The following is a 17,206-nucleotide window of genomic DNA, read 5'->3' as shown; positions in this document are numbered from 1 at the left end:
ACTGGTTCGAGCTGATAGAAAGGCAACAGTGACTCAAATCGCCACCCGTTACAACCAAGGTAGGCCTAAGAGCATCTCTGAACGCACAGTGCGTCGAACTTTGAGGCAGATAGGCTACAGCAGCAGAAGACCACACCGGGTACCACTCCTTTCAGCTAAGAACAGGAAACTGAGGCTACAATTTGTACAAGCTCATCGAAATTGGACAGTAGAAGATTGGAAAAACGTTGCTTGGTCTGATGAGTCTCGATTTCTGCTGCGACATTCGGATGGTAGGGTCAGAATTTGGCGTAAACAACATGAAAGCATGGATCCATCCTGCCTTGTCTGGAGCATCTTTGGGATGTGCAGCCGACAAATCTGCGGCAACTGTGTGATGCCATCATGTCAATATGGACCAAAATCTCTGAGGAATGCTTCCAGCACCTTGTTGAATCTATGCCACGAAGAATTGAGGCAGTTCTGAAGGCAAAAGGGGGTCCAACCCGTTACTAGCATGGTGTACCTAATAAAGTGGCCGGTGAGTGTATATGTATATATATATATATATATATATGTATATATTGTGATCTGGTCACTGGTAAAGTAATGGAGGGGAGATATGTGTCACTATGCTTAATGGCGTCATTGATATAAAGCCAGAGTATTTTCCTCCAGCACTCTAAAGTGTTGTGAGACTTAAGCTAAAGTTGCATAAATGGGTTGGTTTTATGTGGACATTCATAGAGCAGGTGGAAAATGTCCACCTTATCTCCACCTGCAGAGCTGGCACCACCATGTCCTGACAGGACCAGTGTGATGTCATAGTCATGTGATTAGTCACATGATGGAGGTGTCACATGTCAGGGGATTAAGTAGTTGTCTTCCAAAGGCAGCAGTGTTCAGTGTGCCTGGAGAGGGAGCACTCCAGGAAAGTGTTTGTGTATTTGTTGTATGCTAAAACGTGAACCATGTGTGTTCTGCTTTCAATGAGCGGGAGGAACCCCGCTCTCAGAAGGACTGTGTTTTCTGCCACCATTTTGTTTTGTTTTTCTGTTTTTTACCCAGAGGGCTGTATTTGTTTACCTTACTTTATGCTGCCTATAATAAACCAAAGGAAGCTCTTAAAGCCACAGAGTACCCGTGTCTATCTAAGTGTGCAGCCTAGAGAGCTGCTTTATCACAATATATATAATATTTCTTGTGTCAATTGTTTTAAAACCCCTTTAATTATCTATCTATATAATCGTCTAGGGATCACTTGCGTCTGTCTGTCTGTAACGGAAATCCCGAGTAGCTGATTGGTTGGGTTGTGTTATATACTGCGTCGCTGTGCTATATACTACGTGGGCTGTGTTAGATACTATGTGGGCTGTGTTATATACTACGTCTCTGTGCTATATACTATGTGGGCTGTGCTATATACTACGTGGCTGTGCAATATATTACATGGGTGGGCAATATATTACGTGGCTGCGTTATATACTTAGTGAGCTGTGCTATATACTACGTGGGCTGTGTTATATACTACGTGGCTGTGTTATATACTACATGGGCTGTGCTATATTCTGCATGGGCTGTGTTATATACTGCGTGGGCTGTGTTACATACTACGTCTCTGTGCTATATACTTCGTGGGCTGTGCTATATACTACGTGGCTGTGCAATATATTATGTGGCTGTGCTATATACTACGTGGCTGTGTTATATACTGCGTGAGCTGTGCTATATACTATGTGGGCTGTGCTATATACTACGTGGCTGTGCAATATACTATGTGGCTGTGTTATATACTACGTGGCTGTGCTATATACTACGTGGCTGTGCTATATACTACGTGGGCTGTGTTATATACTACGTGGACTGTTATATACTACGTGGCTGTGTTATATACTACGTGGCCTGTGCTATATACTATGTGGCTGTGCTATATGCTACTTGGCTGTGCTATATTACTCTGCTGTATTTGTGCATCATGAATCGTGGTATGTGTTAAAGAGGGGGGCCCACTGAGACTCTTTCGCCCAGGGCCCTCGAAAACCTGGAGCAGGCCCTGGCTTCAGTGATTGGTCACGCCTGGCCGGCAGCGAACAATCAGCGACAGGCGCAGTCCGGCCACGAATTGGGGTGGAATTTGAACCACGCTTTGCTAATTGGTCGCGCCCGGCCGGCTGAATCCTGTGTATAAATTGCATTATTCTGAAAACTTCAGAAATAAACTACATACATATTCTAGAATACCTGATGCGTTAGAATCGGGCCACCATCCAGTATTGGGAATAAAAGAATGTATGATCTACATTTAAAAATACTCAAAATAAAAAAACCTCTTGCAAATATCCCACATGTATTGTCCACAGAGCAAGCTGATAAGGTGCTGCTTATTAAACCTCCTCTGGTCTTGTCTAAATCTGTCTTATCCCTGTCTACAAATCTTTCGCACATACACAGTAGCTTGGCTCACAGCCGGCACTGCTTTCGGAACTAAATGCCACATGGATGGATGAATGAATGTCTCCTGTCCAAATATTTACTTAGGCCCAAATGAATCCCGTGTCTGGAGTCCCTTCCATGCACTAACATCTGGCACATCTCTCTTTTTAATATGTATAAGATTTACCTTTGGAAGACATTTAGGCCAAAAAATGTTTCCTCTAGAGGGAAACTCCAGTTGAGAAAAATCTTGCTAGATATTGTATATATTGCATCGTTCTTTATTGGGATGTAATTCTCCATGCTATGGGATAGCTGCACTTTGCCTTCTTCATGTCTACAATGGAATTGTCTCTTAAAGATTTATAAAACCCAATTTTAGGTAAAAATTAGAGATGAACGGACCTTTTGAAATTCACATTCGTCGACTTTGCCAAACTTTCCCTGAAAATTTGATTTGCCGCAAATAAATTCATGTGAATCTAAATACTGAAAAGCTTGTAATTGCTTGAAAAATACATGTGGGAGAGAAGTGAGAGCGAGAGGGGACCCCTCTGACCATAAGAGCATAAGAGCTTACCCTTTACAGGAAGGAGAGGCAGAAGACTCCGCCAGGGCTGCCAACTTGACTTTTTTTTATTTCTTGACAGTTTACAAAAAAAAATCACATACAAACAATATTTTTTACTGACACATTGGAAAACCACAATAAATAATTTTGATTATAAGTGATCCATGAGTACAGCACAGAATTCTGATATGAGACATCAGCTCCATTTACTGTAAAATGATGAGAATTACACTCAAAATAATCTGTACAAGTTTCTTTAGCTTAAAAAGTGTTAATATTTTTTTATGAACAGGACAAAAAAGTGACCTATGTTTACTGACTATCCTGGAATTTCTGGAGAATTGGCAACCCTGGACCCTGCTAATCATAAGAGCTTACACTCTACAGGAGAGATAGAGAGGACCCCTCTGACCATAAGAGCTTACATTCCACAGAAGAGAGATAGAGGGTCTCGCTAGCCATAAGAGCTTACACTCTACAGGAGAGAGAGGACCCCTCTGACCAAAAGAGCTTTCACTGTACAGGAGAGAGAGGACCCCTCTAACCATAAGAGCTTACACTCTATCGGAGAGAGAGGGCCTCGCTGTCCATAAGAGATTGCACTCTACTGGAGAGAGAGAATACCCTGCCGACCATAAGACCTTTCACTCTACAGGAGAGAAAGGCTTACGCGGTGATTCTGGAGATGTAAAACGCCTCTGCCGCACAATCTGTGCTCTGCTGGGAATCGCTGAACTAGGATGGCCAGGTACCGACCATCCTTCTGCAAGGAATGATAATCCGCTACATCTCACAGCTGTAGGCCCTCACAGTAATGCAAAATGATGTTAGCCCACTCTCTAATGCTTCAGCACTGTAGAAAATAGTGCTGGGCAAGGTTTTTCTTTGAGAAACAAAACTCAAGATGTTCAAATTCGCATGAAGCCGCAAAAGTTCAGGAAGTCCAACTTGAGATCGATCCCCCGCGAATTGATTAGCTCATCTCTAGTAAAGAAAGGAGTAATTTTCAGTTTATAGAGAGAAGAATTTCAATAGTACAAGTACAAGTCCTCTTACAGGAATACCTTTAACTCAGTAGTGCCCCCATATGTTATGCCAGGGTATGACAACACCCATTGTACACCCTATGCTGTGGCTCCTCTGAGTACATCCGCCTACTAAGATTAATATATATGTGATACTGAAGAAAAAAGAAATGAGAATGCAATCGAAATCCATGAAACAAATATACGGTAAATGCAGGAAGCAAAAGTGTTTCTATTTCATGAGCAATTTATTGCCCAGTTTTCCACTGTAAGTGCATTTCTCTAGGTGAACCATCTATTACAGTCGGTCATCCATCCCTGACGTCTGGGATTTCGTAAAATTTATGTCTAAACATACAGGGCACGAGCAAGGTTAGACATAAAGATGAGCGGGTGTGCTTAGTTCACCTCTGGAAATTTACAACAGAAAGAAGAATAGTAATTAATAGTGGTTTGAAGCTTTGGGGCTCTGAAGTCTTTAACAGGGTCTCAAGTACCATGCGCCATTTATAATACTGGTGTCCTCTTATGTGGAGATGGGCCTTTGGATGGGTCAGTCACATGTGCATCTTATAGATATGATATTTAGCTTCTTTTTAGTACAATATGAATTCAAGATTTTATCTTTGTTATGTTTAAGGTCTTTTTTAGGGAAAATATAAATGATGTCTTTTGGCCGTGAAATTCATCACCTAAAGATTTTTCTCGTTTCCTGTTCTTCCATCGCCTTTCACTCAGTTTACTGATCATCATGTTTCCTTATAAACCATATACTGTAGACTGCAGTCTATTGTTGGCCATACACATTAGATAACATTAAATCTGATACTTGTGGGATTGACCAGTGTTGGAAAACAAGCAATGGTTAAATTCCAACATCTCCATCATGGAAGATCGTTCGATGCCTTAGATCTTTGGTGGCTTCTTATCTTTTTTCTTCTTTTGCCATAAACATTCATGACCTGTCTCTCCAGTTGGGTGTGTTTTGGGGGATTTTGAAAGGATGGAGGATACATGACCAGCCTATTCAAATATTAATATTTTGGGGAATTTTGGGAAGATACATGACTAGTGATGAGCGAGCATGCTCAGGAGTGCTCAGTGCTCGCCTGAGCATCTCACTGCTCGAGATGCTCGTGTAGGGCGGAAAGCCAAACTTGCAGTCTCTCTTGCATGTCTGGGCCTGGAACTGTGGGGCTGTCACCATTGTTTCAGGGGGAGAGATTTCAGGTTGGAGCAGTTCAGGACACTTGAATGATGGGGGCGGGTCCGACATAAATAGCAGTCTGAGCGGGAAGACAGGACACTTGGCAGGGAACAAGCTTGTGAGTAGTGAGATGATTGACTCCCTCTCGACAGACCCATGCCAGCTAGCTGTGCCTGTATTCCTAGCTAGCGATACTGCCGACACATACTACCCCCAGCCCAGAGAGGCATCTGCACTGGGTAGTGACCAGGATAGAGTGCATTCCTTGGCTCTGCTCACCACCGCGGAGGCACTGCTTAGTCCCATCCTTGCGGTGCCTGCTAAGGACCGGCCTGTGCCTGTGGCTGTGTCCGCTGGACTGTGTACTTCAACTGCGGCCTTGTCTACTGAACTTTCCACTTCTTCCACTGTGCCGCCAACCATCATCTCTACCCCACTGTGTACCCAGATCAGGAGATCATGTCCTGAAGGACCCGGAGGATTAGTCGTTGCAAGGAGACAGTGCATCACCCTTCTGTGGGACCGGATCGGAGACATCTTGCGCCGCATGCGGAACCACCGAGTGATCTTCCAGCCACCTTCCTTCAGCGCACAGTGACTGATAAGTTTTAACTTGTTATTTTCTTCTGCATTTGATTTTCCCCTATCCTCAAGTTTGCATCCTTTACCCCCTGCTTGTACCATTACTGTTTATATATATATATATATATATATATATATATATATATATATATATATATATATATATAATGAACCTGTTAACCCATGCTCTGCCTCCTGTGTGTCACTGCATCCTACGCACCTGCTACCATCCTACAAGTGGCGTAGTCGGCAGGATGCAGTCCAATAGCATGCAGGCGGCAGACCAAGCAGTTGGGGGTGGCCCCAGGACTAGCCTTTCCCTGGGTGACATGCTGAGCAATTTGCCCAAATTCACAGGGATCAACACTATGCTGTTGAGCTGGACTGAACGCCTTAGAGGCATGATGAGATTGCAACCCATGACCCCTGCGCTGGAGGCTGTGGTGGCCATTATGGCACTGGATGGAGAAGCCAGGGATTCAGTAATGTTACAGACCCCATGAGACCGGGATACCTTTACCAAGGTGTTACAGATCTTGGAGGAGACTCATGGAGACCCCACAGACGTAGGGGAACTGAGAACATGTCTTTTTAGCAGAATGCTGAGGGAGGGGGAGACTGTAACTCAATATATGAATGCATTACAAGAACTACACACTGCAATTATTAGAAAAGATGGCATACTGGGACGAACTCGAGATGAGTGGGTTCAGCTTCAACAGGAAGATGGTGAACTGGCTTTGTTAAGACAATATATGGCTTCTCAGAGACTTCCCAGCTCGACAGAAAGAGGTACTTTGTCCCCTGAGGTGTTACAGATCCTACGACAATGGGAACAACTACGGATGAAAAACGGCTTACTATATCGGAAACGCAACTGCAGACTGAGCAGAATGTAACCTGGCAAGTCCTCGTACCAACAATGTCATTGTCTGAAATTGCTGTCGCTGCACACAAACAAGGAGCCCACTTTGATGCAGAGAAAACATTTCAATGGCCTCAACGGTTCATCTTCCACCCCCAGTTGAGGACGAAATTGGACGAGGCCTGTAGAATGTGCCGGACATGTGAACTGGCTAAGCCGCCAAAGCAGAAAGCTCCCATTCAGTCCATTGTAACCTCTGCTCCTCTGAGACTCTTGACAATAGACTATCTAACAATGGGCCCGGCCCATCAGGGCTATGAACATTGTCTGGTAATGGTGGATCACTTCACAAAATTTGCCGTTGTGACTCCGACCCGGGATCAGACTGCAGAGTCCGCTGTGTACGCAATATGTAAGAACTTCATCCAACCCTATGGGTGTCCTAAGAGAATTCACTCTGATCAGGGAGCTTGTTTCTTGGGAAGAGTAATGGATGAATTGCACTACCTGTACCGGATTGACAAGTCCCGCACCACACCATACCATCCTCAGGGTAATAGTGCCTGTGAATGATTTAACCGTACACTAATTCAGATGCTAAGAACTTTAGAGGAAGATCGAAAGGCCAGAGTACTTTTCAGAACTGGTGTGGGTATATATTAATCGAGTACATCGAACTACGGGATATTCTCCTAATTCTCTTCTGGAAGGAAAAGGAATCACCGAGTTAGCATTGGACCCAGAAGAGGACTTGTGCATGAAAATAAAGGTATCCAGCTCAGGAAATAAAATCAAAAGTCTTTATTTGGACAGATTAAAAAATAAGCTGCTTGACAAACCGGTGCATACCGGGGAAAGGGATGTCTTGAGTAACTGGACACATTTCAAACACATAGTGTTCATAGTCCTCAGTTACTCAAGCAGAGATGATTCCGTGCTCAGACTAAAATTCTCATGGGGTGTGAGAATATCATCATAAGGGTGAGCTGAATCTTTTCCTTTTTTCTGTCCAGAAGAGGACTACCCAAGGACAGGGGTGTCCTCCTGGGTTTGATAACATTGACACTGTCTGCAGACCTTGCACCGGTTGGTCCAGACCAGATTACAGGAGCTAGAACATGCAGGGAAGACCCCATCCTGAGCAACAGAGTTTCGAGTTGGAGACAGTGTCTTAATGCAGGAGAAGCGCCCTCGAGACATGCTGGAAAATCGTTGAGAGAAAAACCCGTATCGGGTAAAGAGAAGAGTTAGTCTAGAAGGACCTGTCTACAAAGTCCAGCCTGAAAGAAAGGAAAATGCCCCACTCAAACTCTTCACCGTAATATGCTCCGACCCTGCCTGTCTAAGAACCCTGTCCGAGTAGAAGAGGAGCCCGAGGCACCTGAGATGGTTCATATGCCAGTGGAAGGAGAGGACGAAGAAAGGGGTGAAGGATTAAGCTCCAAGAGGTTAGAACCAGAGTATACAGGGTCACCCATGGCTCTTCCCCCATAGCCAGATTCAGCTCCACAAAAGCTCCTGAATTACTTTTCCTGATCTGAGATGCTCCGAACGAACAACAGCTGGCAAGACCCCCAATCGCTATGACCAAGAAAATTTAATCTGGCAACAATCCGCACAGAAAAGGAGAAGACAGTCACACACTCCTCGAAGAGTCTCGCCCGTGGAATGGCGAGGAAAAAGAGTGGGGGAGTGTAGGGAGGAGAGTCAAACTTGCAGTTTCTCTTTTGTGCCTGGGCCGGAACTGTCGGGGCTGTCACCATTGTTTCAGGGGGAAGAAATTTTGGACTGGAGCAGTTCAGGACACCAGACTGATGGGGCAGGTCCGACATAAATAGTAGTCTGAGCGGGAAAACGGGACACTTGGCGGTGAACGAGGTTGTGAGTAGTGAGATGGTTGACTCCCTCTTGGCGGACCCACTCCAGCTAGCTGTGCCTGTATCCCTGGCTAGCGATACTGACGACACATACTACCCCCAGCCCAGAGAGACATCCGAACCAGGTAGTGATCAGGATAGAGTGCATACCTTGGTTCCGCTCACCACCACGGAGGCACTGCTTAGTTCCATCCCTGCAGTGCCTGCTAAGGACCAGCCTGTGCATGTGTCCGCTGGACTGTGTGCTTCAACTGCGGCCTTGTCTAATGAATTTCCACTTCTTCCACTGTGCCGTCAACCATTATCTCTACCCCACTGTGTGCCCAGATCAGGAGATCACGTGCTGAAGTACCCGAAGGATTCGTCATTGCAAGGAGACAGTGCATCGTCCTTCTGAAGGACCGGATCAGAGACATCTCGCGCCGCCTGCGGCGCAGCCGAGGGATCTTCCAGCCACCTTCCCCCAGCGCACAGAGACTAATAAGTTAACTTGTTATTTTCTTCTGCATTTGACTTTCCCCTATCCTAAAGTTCACATCCTTTACCCCCTTGCTTATACCATTACTATTTATATATAAAGAACCTGTTAACCCTTGCTCGGCCTCCTGTGTGTCACTGCATCCTACGCACCTGCTAGCATCCTACACTCGGCAAGCGGCGAGCATTTCCAGGGTTGCTCGGCGGGAGTTCGGGTCACCGCTCTGCATGTTTGGCACTCTTTACAGAGCCAATCAACATGCAGTGATTGTCAGCCACACACTGTAATGCCACAGCCATATTAGTTGTGGCATTACAGTGATTGGCTGGCCGCACAGCGTCATCAGGTCTATATCAGACCTGGCGCCGCCCTGCTCATCACAGTCAGCTCCAGAATTACGTAGCGTGGGGAGAGTTGCTGCATAGATAGGGACAGATTAGGTGCTGTTTTAGTTAGTGTGGGTATACCATCTTTCATACACAAATCCATCTAAACCAACAGTCCTTCTGAGAAATAATCAAAGAGCATAGATATCAGTGCTAGGTAGGCAGGCAGTGTATGTGGCAGACTTCATTGCATATAGCAAGAGGGTCCATTCCAGTACAGTCTGCTGCTGCCTATTACAGATATTTACCGTATATACATAGCTCCAGGTATCAGGGGCCAGGAATATTTTTTTTGCATCTTAATCCTGATTATTTTCTTCAAAAGCAATCCAGAGCACATTGTTTTTTTGCTTCATTTGCTTGTTGGCACTGCAGAATACAGCTAGCCCAGATCCTTTACATAATCCAGCTATTTTAAACAGGAGTTTGGCTGTTGTGATCTGGTGACCTTGGAGCCGCATGAGAGACTTACTCAGGAGTAGGTGGTACCTGTAGTGACCGCAAACCCTAAACTAACACCGCAACTAGAAGTAGGGATGTACCTAACACGTCCTAGACATCTCGACACAGCCGGAGGACTAAATACCCCTATAGATGGAAATGGGAATTCTATCTTGCCTCAGAGCAGAACCCCAAAGGATAGGCAGCCCCCCACAAATATTGACTGTGAGTATAAGAGGAAAGACACACGCAGGCAGAAAAACAGGATTTAGCAAAAGAGGCACTTCTAGCTAAATAGAAAAGGATAGGACAGAATTCTAAGTGGTCAGTATAAAAATCCTAAAAATATCCACAGCAGATAATACAAATATTCCACATCTAACTAAAGACATAGAAAGTATATCTGCATCTCCTGAGAATCCAGCATGACTGAAAAATCCAAACAAAGTCTAAGCTGGACAAAACACAATAAATTGCACTGAATTGCAAAGCACACTGCATGTGTGCACTGAGACAAAAAAACAGACACTTATCTTAGCCGAATTGGCAGCAGGGCATGAGGAGCCAGAGAGAGATGCAATCCCTCCAAGTACAATGGACAACTGGCACAGACTCATGGATCCTGCACACCTAAATACCTAATAGAGCTGCAATCAGCAGAAACACCTGCCCGGATTACAACCCCAAGACAACTGCACTACCACCAACAACCACCGGAGGGAGCCCAAGAGCAGAATTCACAACATTTGGCCATCACAGGGATCACATCTGAGTGCGCAGAAAATTCTGCCATTTCTGGGATACTGTAAAATTTTGTTGGAGTGTCTAATAGAAGATATTGACACCAGTTTGCTGAAAAAAAGATACCTACAGGCCAGCTATTTTAAACAGGAGTTTGGCCGTCACAGGGTTCACATCTGAGTGCGCAGAAAATTCTGCCATTTCTGGGCTACTGTAAAATTTTGTTGGAGTGTCTTATACAAGTTATTGACACCAGTTTGCTGAAGAAAAAAATAGTTACCTACAGGCCAGCTATTTAAACTCAGCCATTTGTAGTGACTGTGCAAAATATTGTCCTCCATCTTAAATGGGCAAGGCGCGTAGCAAGGGACGGGGAACTGGACGTGATGGTGATGGTGCATGCAGAGGCCGAGGCCGTGGGCAAGCTGAAATTGTGCCACAGCAAACACCCACATCTTCTCGCCCGACCTTCCTGTACCAATTACTATTGGACCGCAGTAGCACACCACTAATGAACCCAGAGCAGTGTCAAAAAGTTGTTGGTTGGATAGCGGATAATGCTTCCAGTTACTTTGCCGCCACCACCACCAGGGCCCTAGGCACAAGTTTAAAATGGGGCCCCAAATGCTAACATATTGCACATCACACAGAATAATTTATGTTATATTTACATGTTGTGAGTTCAGGCCGCTAAACTAGTGTGATTGACAATATTGAAGTCGTTTGCTTGTTTCCCAGCCTCTAAACACCAACTGAGAAAGAATGATGGGAACAGAACAATCACTATTAGGCCGGCATCACACATGAAATACGGCCGAGTCTCGCATGTTAATACCCGGCATTGCCGCCATCACATGGAGCCGCACGCTCCCCTTCGGAGTGCAGGCAGCAGGGCCGGGTATTAACATGGGGGGCTCGGCCTTATTTCTCCTATGTGTGATCCCGGCCTTAGATCAATCTCTCCCCATACAGTATCGTGTTATCAGCAGCATCAGCAGCATATCTACAGTTTACACTCACGATGTGCTGCTCAGAACAATGATTTCTGTTCCCGCATAAACATAATAATCACTCGATGAATATGCAGCATTTTGCTTGTTTAGAATAAATCACCCCATGGTCTTCCACATAGTATAATGTGCACCACAGTCCTCCATATTGTAAAATGCAACCCCCATGGTCCTCCATATAATATAATGTGCCCCATAGTCCTTCATATAGTATAATACACACCCCATAGTCCTCCATATAGTATAATACCCTCCCCATAGTCCTCCATATAGTATACACTCCTTAAAGTTCTCCATATAGTTTAATACACTCCCTATAGTCCTCCATATATTAAAATGCACTCTGTCCTCCATATAGTATTATACACTACCCATCGTCCACCATATAGTATAATACACTCCTCAGTCCTCCATATAGTATAATACACTCCTCATAGTCCTCCATATAGTATAATACACTCCTCATAGTCCTCCATATATATAAATACACTGCTCAGTCCTCCATATACTATAATACTCGCCTCATAGTGCTCCATATAGTATTTTACACTCCCCATAGTCCTCCATATAGTATAATACACTCCTCAGTCCTCCATATAATATAATACACGCTTCAATCCTCCATATAGTATAATACACTCCTCATAGTCCTCCATATATTAAAATACACTGCTCAGTCCTCCATATAGTATATTACACTCCTCATAGTATAATGCACCGCCATAGTCATCCATGTAGTACAATTCACTTCCCATAGTAAAATGCACCCCATAGTTCTTCATATAGTATAATGTTTTCCCCATAGTCCTCGACACAGTATAATGCAGCTCACATATAGTATAATTCTGCCATCCCAGAGTATAATGCAGCCACCCCACAGAATATAATGTAGCCCCCTGAGTATAATGCAGCCCTGCCATACAATATAATGTAACCTCCATAGAATAAAATGCAGCCCACTCATATAGTATAATGCAGCCCTTCCATAGAATATATGGTAGCCCCCTCATAGAGTATAATGCAGCCCTTCCATAGAATATATGGTAGCCCCCTCATAGAGTATAATGCAGCCCCCCATAGGATATTATTCAGCCCCCCATAGAATATAATGCAGCCCCTCCATAGAATACAATGTAGCCCTCCTCATACAGTGTAAAGCATGCCCCATAGAATATAATGTAGCCCCCTCAGAGTATAATGAAGCCCCCCATACAATATAATATAGCCCGCCATAGAATATAATGCAGCCCCTCATAGAAAACAATGTAGCCCCTTCATATAGTATGATGCAATCACCCCTCATAGTATATAATAAATTTAATACATTGAATATAATGTAGCCCCCCCAGAGAATATAATACAGCCAACCTTCCCATAGAATATAATGTAGCCCCATCAAAGAGTTTGATGCAATCCTCCAAATTGGAATATAATACAGCCCCCCATAGAGTATAATACAGCCCCCCATAGAATATAATACAGCCCCCACATAGAATATAATACATGCCCACATAGAATGTAATACAGCCCCCATAGAATATAATACAGCCCTCTCCCATAGAATAATAATACAGCCCTCTCCCATAGAATATAATACAGCCCCCACAGAGAATATAACACAGCCCCTCATAGATATAATATAGCCCTGTCCCATAGAATATAATACAGCCCTCTCCAATAGAATATAATACAGCCCCCATAGAATACAATACAGCCCTCTCCCATAGAATATAATACAGCCCCTCATAGAATATAATACAGCCCCCACATAGAATATAATGTTGCCGACCCCCCCTCCCGTCACTAATTCATATATTTAACCCCTTTATCCCTAAGGGTGGTTTGCACGTTAATGACCGATCCAATTATTACAATTCTGACCACTGTCCCTTTATGAGGTTATAACTCTGGAACGCTTCAACGGATCCCGGTGAGTCTGACACTGTTTTCTCGTGACATATTGTACTTCATGATAGTGATAAAATTTCTTTGATATTACCTACGTTTATTTGTGAAAAAAATGGAAATTTGGCGAAAGTTTTGAAAATTTCGCAATTTTCCAAATTTGAATTTTTATGCAATAAAATCACAGAGATATGTCACACAAAATACTTAATAAGTAACATTTCCCACATGTCTACTTTACATCAGCACAATTTTGGAACCAAAATTTTTTTTTTGTTAGGAAGTTATAAGGGTTAAAAGTTGACCAGCAATTTCTCATTTTTACAACACCATTTTTTTTTTAGGGACCACATCTCATTTGAAGTCATTTTGAGGGGTCTATATGATAAAAAATAACCAAGTGTGACACCATTCTAAAAACTTCACCCCTCAAGGTGCTCAAAACCACATTCAAGAAGTTTATTAACCCTTCAGGTGTTTCACAAGAATTTTTGGAATGTTTAAATAAAAATGAACATTTAACTTTTTTTCACAAAAAACTTAATTCAGCTCCAATTTGTTTTATTTTACCAAGGGTAACAGGAGAAAATGGACCCCAAAAGTTGTTGTACAATTTGTCCTGAGTACGCCGATATCCCATATGTGGGGGTAAACCACTGTTTGGGCGCATGGTAGAGCTCGGAAGCGAAGGAGAGCCATATGACTTTTCAATGCAAATTGTGCCTAAACATTGAAACCCCCCACAAGTGACACCATTTTGGAAAGTAGACCCTCTAAGGAACTTATCTAGATGTGTGGTGAGCACTTTGACCCATTAAGTGATTCACAGAAGTTTATAATGCAGAGCCGTAAAAATAAAAAATCATATTTTTTCTCAAAAATGATTTTTTCGCCCCCAATTTTTTATTTTCCCAAGGGTTAGAGAAGAAATTGGACCCTGAAAGTTGTTGTACAATTTGTCCTGAGTATGCTGATACCCCATATGTGGGGGTAAACCACTGTTTGGGCGCATGGTAGAGATCGGAAGTGAAGGAGCACCATTTGACGTTTCAATGCAAAATTGACAGGAATTGAGATGGGATGCCATGTTGCGTTTGGAGAGCCACTGATGTGCCTAAACATTAAAACCCCCCACAAGTGACACCATTTTGGAAAGTAAACCCCCTAAGGAACTCATCTAGATGTGTTGTGAGAGCTTTGAACCCCCAAGTGTTTCACTACAGTTCATAACGCAGAGCCGTGAAAATAAAAATTATTTTTTTTCCACAAAAATTATATTTTAGCCCCCAGTTTTGTATTTTTCCAAGGGTAACAGTTGAAATTAGACCCCATAAGTTGTTGTCCAATTTGTCCTGAGTACGCTGATACCCATATGTGGGGGGGAACCACCGTTTGAGCGCATGGCAGAGCTCGGAAGGGAAGGAGCATAATTTGGAATGCAGGCTTAGATGGGTTGGTCTGCAGGCGTCACATTGCGTTTGCAGAGCCCCTAATGTACCTAAACAGTAGAAACCCCCCACAAGTGACCCCATATTGGAAACTAGACCCCCCAAGGAACTTATCTAGATGTGTTGTGAGAACTTTGAACACCCAAGTGTTTCACTACAGTTTATAATGCGGAGCCGTGAAAATAAAAAATCTTTTTTTTTTTTGCCACAAAAATTTTTTTTAGCCCCCAGTTTTGTATTTTCCCAAGGGTAACAGGAGAAATTGGACCCGAAAAGTTGTTGTCCAATGTGTCCTGAGTTCGCTGATACCCCATATGTTGGGGTAAACCCCTGTTTGGGCGCACGGGAGAGCTCGGAAGGGAAGGAGCACTGTTTTACTTTTTCAACGCAGAATTGGCTGGAATTGAGATCGGACGCCATGTCGCGTTTGGAGAGCCCCTGATGTGTTGTGAATTAGACTTTTTGGCTCCCTCTTGTGGTCACTAGTGGTATGACTCTGGGATTGTCTTTTTTCTGTTTGGCACTCACCTGGGCTGTTAGTCCAGGGGTGTCGCTATATTAACTTCCTGGATCCTTAGTCCAGTGCCTGGCATCGTTGTAATCAGATCCTTCTGTTGCTCCTGTCTGCTGGTCCTGGCTCTTGCAAAATTAAGCTAAGTCTTGCTTCTTTGTTTTTTGAGTTACTTGCTTTGCTACTATTTTTGTCCAGCTTGTACTAAATGTGATTTCTGACCTTGCTGGAAGCTCTAGGGGGCTGGTGTTCTCCCCCCGGCCGTTAGACGGTTCGGGGGTTCTTGAATATCCAGCGTGGATATTTTAATAGGGTTTTTGCTGACCATATAAGTCATCTTGCTGTATTCTGCTATTAGCTAGTGGGCCTCTCTTTGCTAAATACCTAGCTCATTCTTATGTTTGTCTTTTCCTCTTACCTCACCGTTATTATTTGTTGGGGGCTTGTATCCAACTTTTGGGGTCTTTTCTCTGGAGGCAAGAAAGGTCTTTCTTTTCCCTTCTAGGGTTAGTTAGTTCTCCGGCTGGCGCGAAACGTCTAGAACCAACGTAGGCACGTTCCCCGGCTACTTCTATTTGTGGTGCTAGGATTAGATATATGGTCAGCCCAGTTACCACTGCCCTATGAGCTGGTTTTTTGTGTTTGCAGACTTGGTATTGATTCCTGAGACCCTCTGCCATTGGGGTAACAACAGTATGCCAGGCCGAACATTGAATGTTTAATGCATTGCAGAAGTGGGATATAAGAAAGGAAATTCAGAATTTTTTTTTTTTTTTTCCCTCTCTTCCTCCCCTTTACCTCTGAGTGGCTTGAGCTTGCTGCAGACATGAATGTCCAGACCTTGATTACAAGTGTGGACCAGCTTGCTGCTCGTGTGCAAAGCATACAAGAATTTGTTACCAGTAGTCCTATGTCTGAACCTAAAATACCTATTCCTGAATTGTTTTCTGGAGACCGATTTAAGTTTAGGAATTTCAGGGATAATTGTAAATTGTTTCTATCTCTGAGACCCCGTTCATCTGGAGACTCAGTTCAGCAAGTTAAAATTGTTATCTCTTTTTTACGGGGCGACCCTCAGGATTGGGCCTTCTCGCTAGCGCCAGGAGATCCGGCATTGGCAAATATTGATGCGTTTTTTCTGGCGCTCGGATTGCTTTACGAGGAACCCAATCTTGAGGTTCAGGCAGAAAAAGCCTTGCTGGCTATTTCTCAGGGCCAGGATGAAGCTGAAGTGTATTGCCAAAAATTTCGGAAATGGTCCGTGCTTACTCAGTGGAATGAGTGTGCTCTGGCCGCAAACTTCAGAAATGGCCTTTCTGAAGCCATTAAGAATGTGATGGTGGGTTTCTCCATTCCTACAAGTCTGAATGATTCCATGGCGCTGGCTATTCAAATTGACCGGCGTTTGCGGGAGCGCAAAACCGCTAATCCTCTGGTGGTGTTGTCTAAACAAACACCTGATTTGATGCAATGTGATAGAATTCAGACCAGAAATGAGCGGAAAAATCATAGACGTCAGAATGGGTTGTGTTTTTACTGTGGTGATTCTACACATGTTATATCAGCATGCTCTAAACGCCTAACAAGGGTTGTTAGTCCTGTCGCCATTGGTAATTTGCAACCTAAATTTATTTTGTCTGTGACTTTAATTTGCTCTTTGTCCTCTTACCCTGTTATGGCGTTTGTGGATTCAGGTGCTGCCCTGAGTCTTATGGATCTGTCATTTGCCAAGCGCTGTGGTTTTGTT

Source organism: Ranitomeya variabilis, chromosome 1, assembly GCF_051348905.1.
Source record: "Ranitomeya variabilis isolate aRanVar5 chromosome 1, aRanVar5.hap1, whole genome shotgun sequence".
Lineage (NCBI taxonomy): Eukaryota > Metazoa > Chordata > Amphibia > Anura > Dendrobatidae > Ranitomeya > Ranitomeya variabilis.
The sequence above is the reverse complement of the archived record's forward strand: the minus strand, read 5'-3'. Positions refer to the sequence as shown.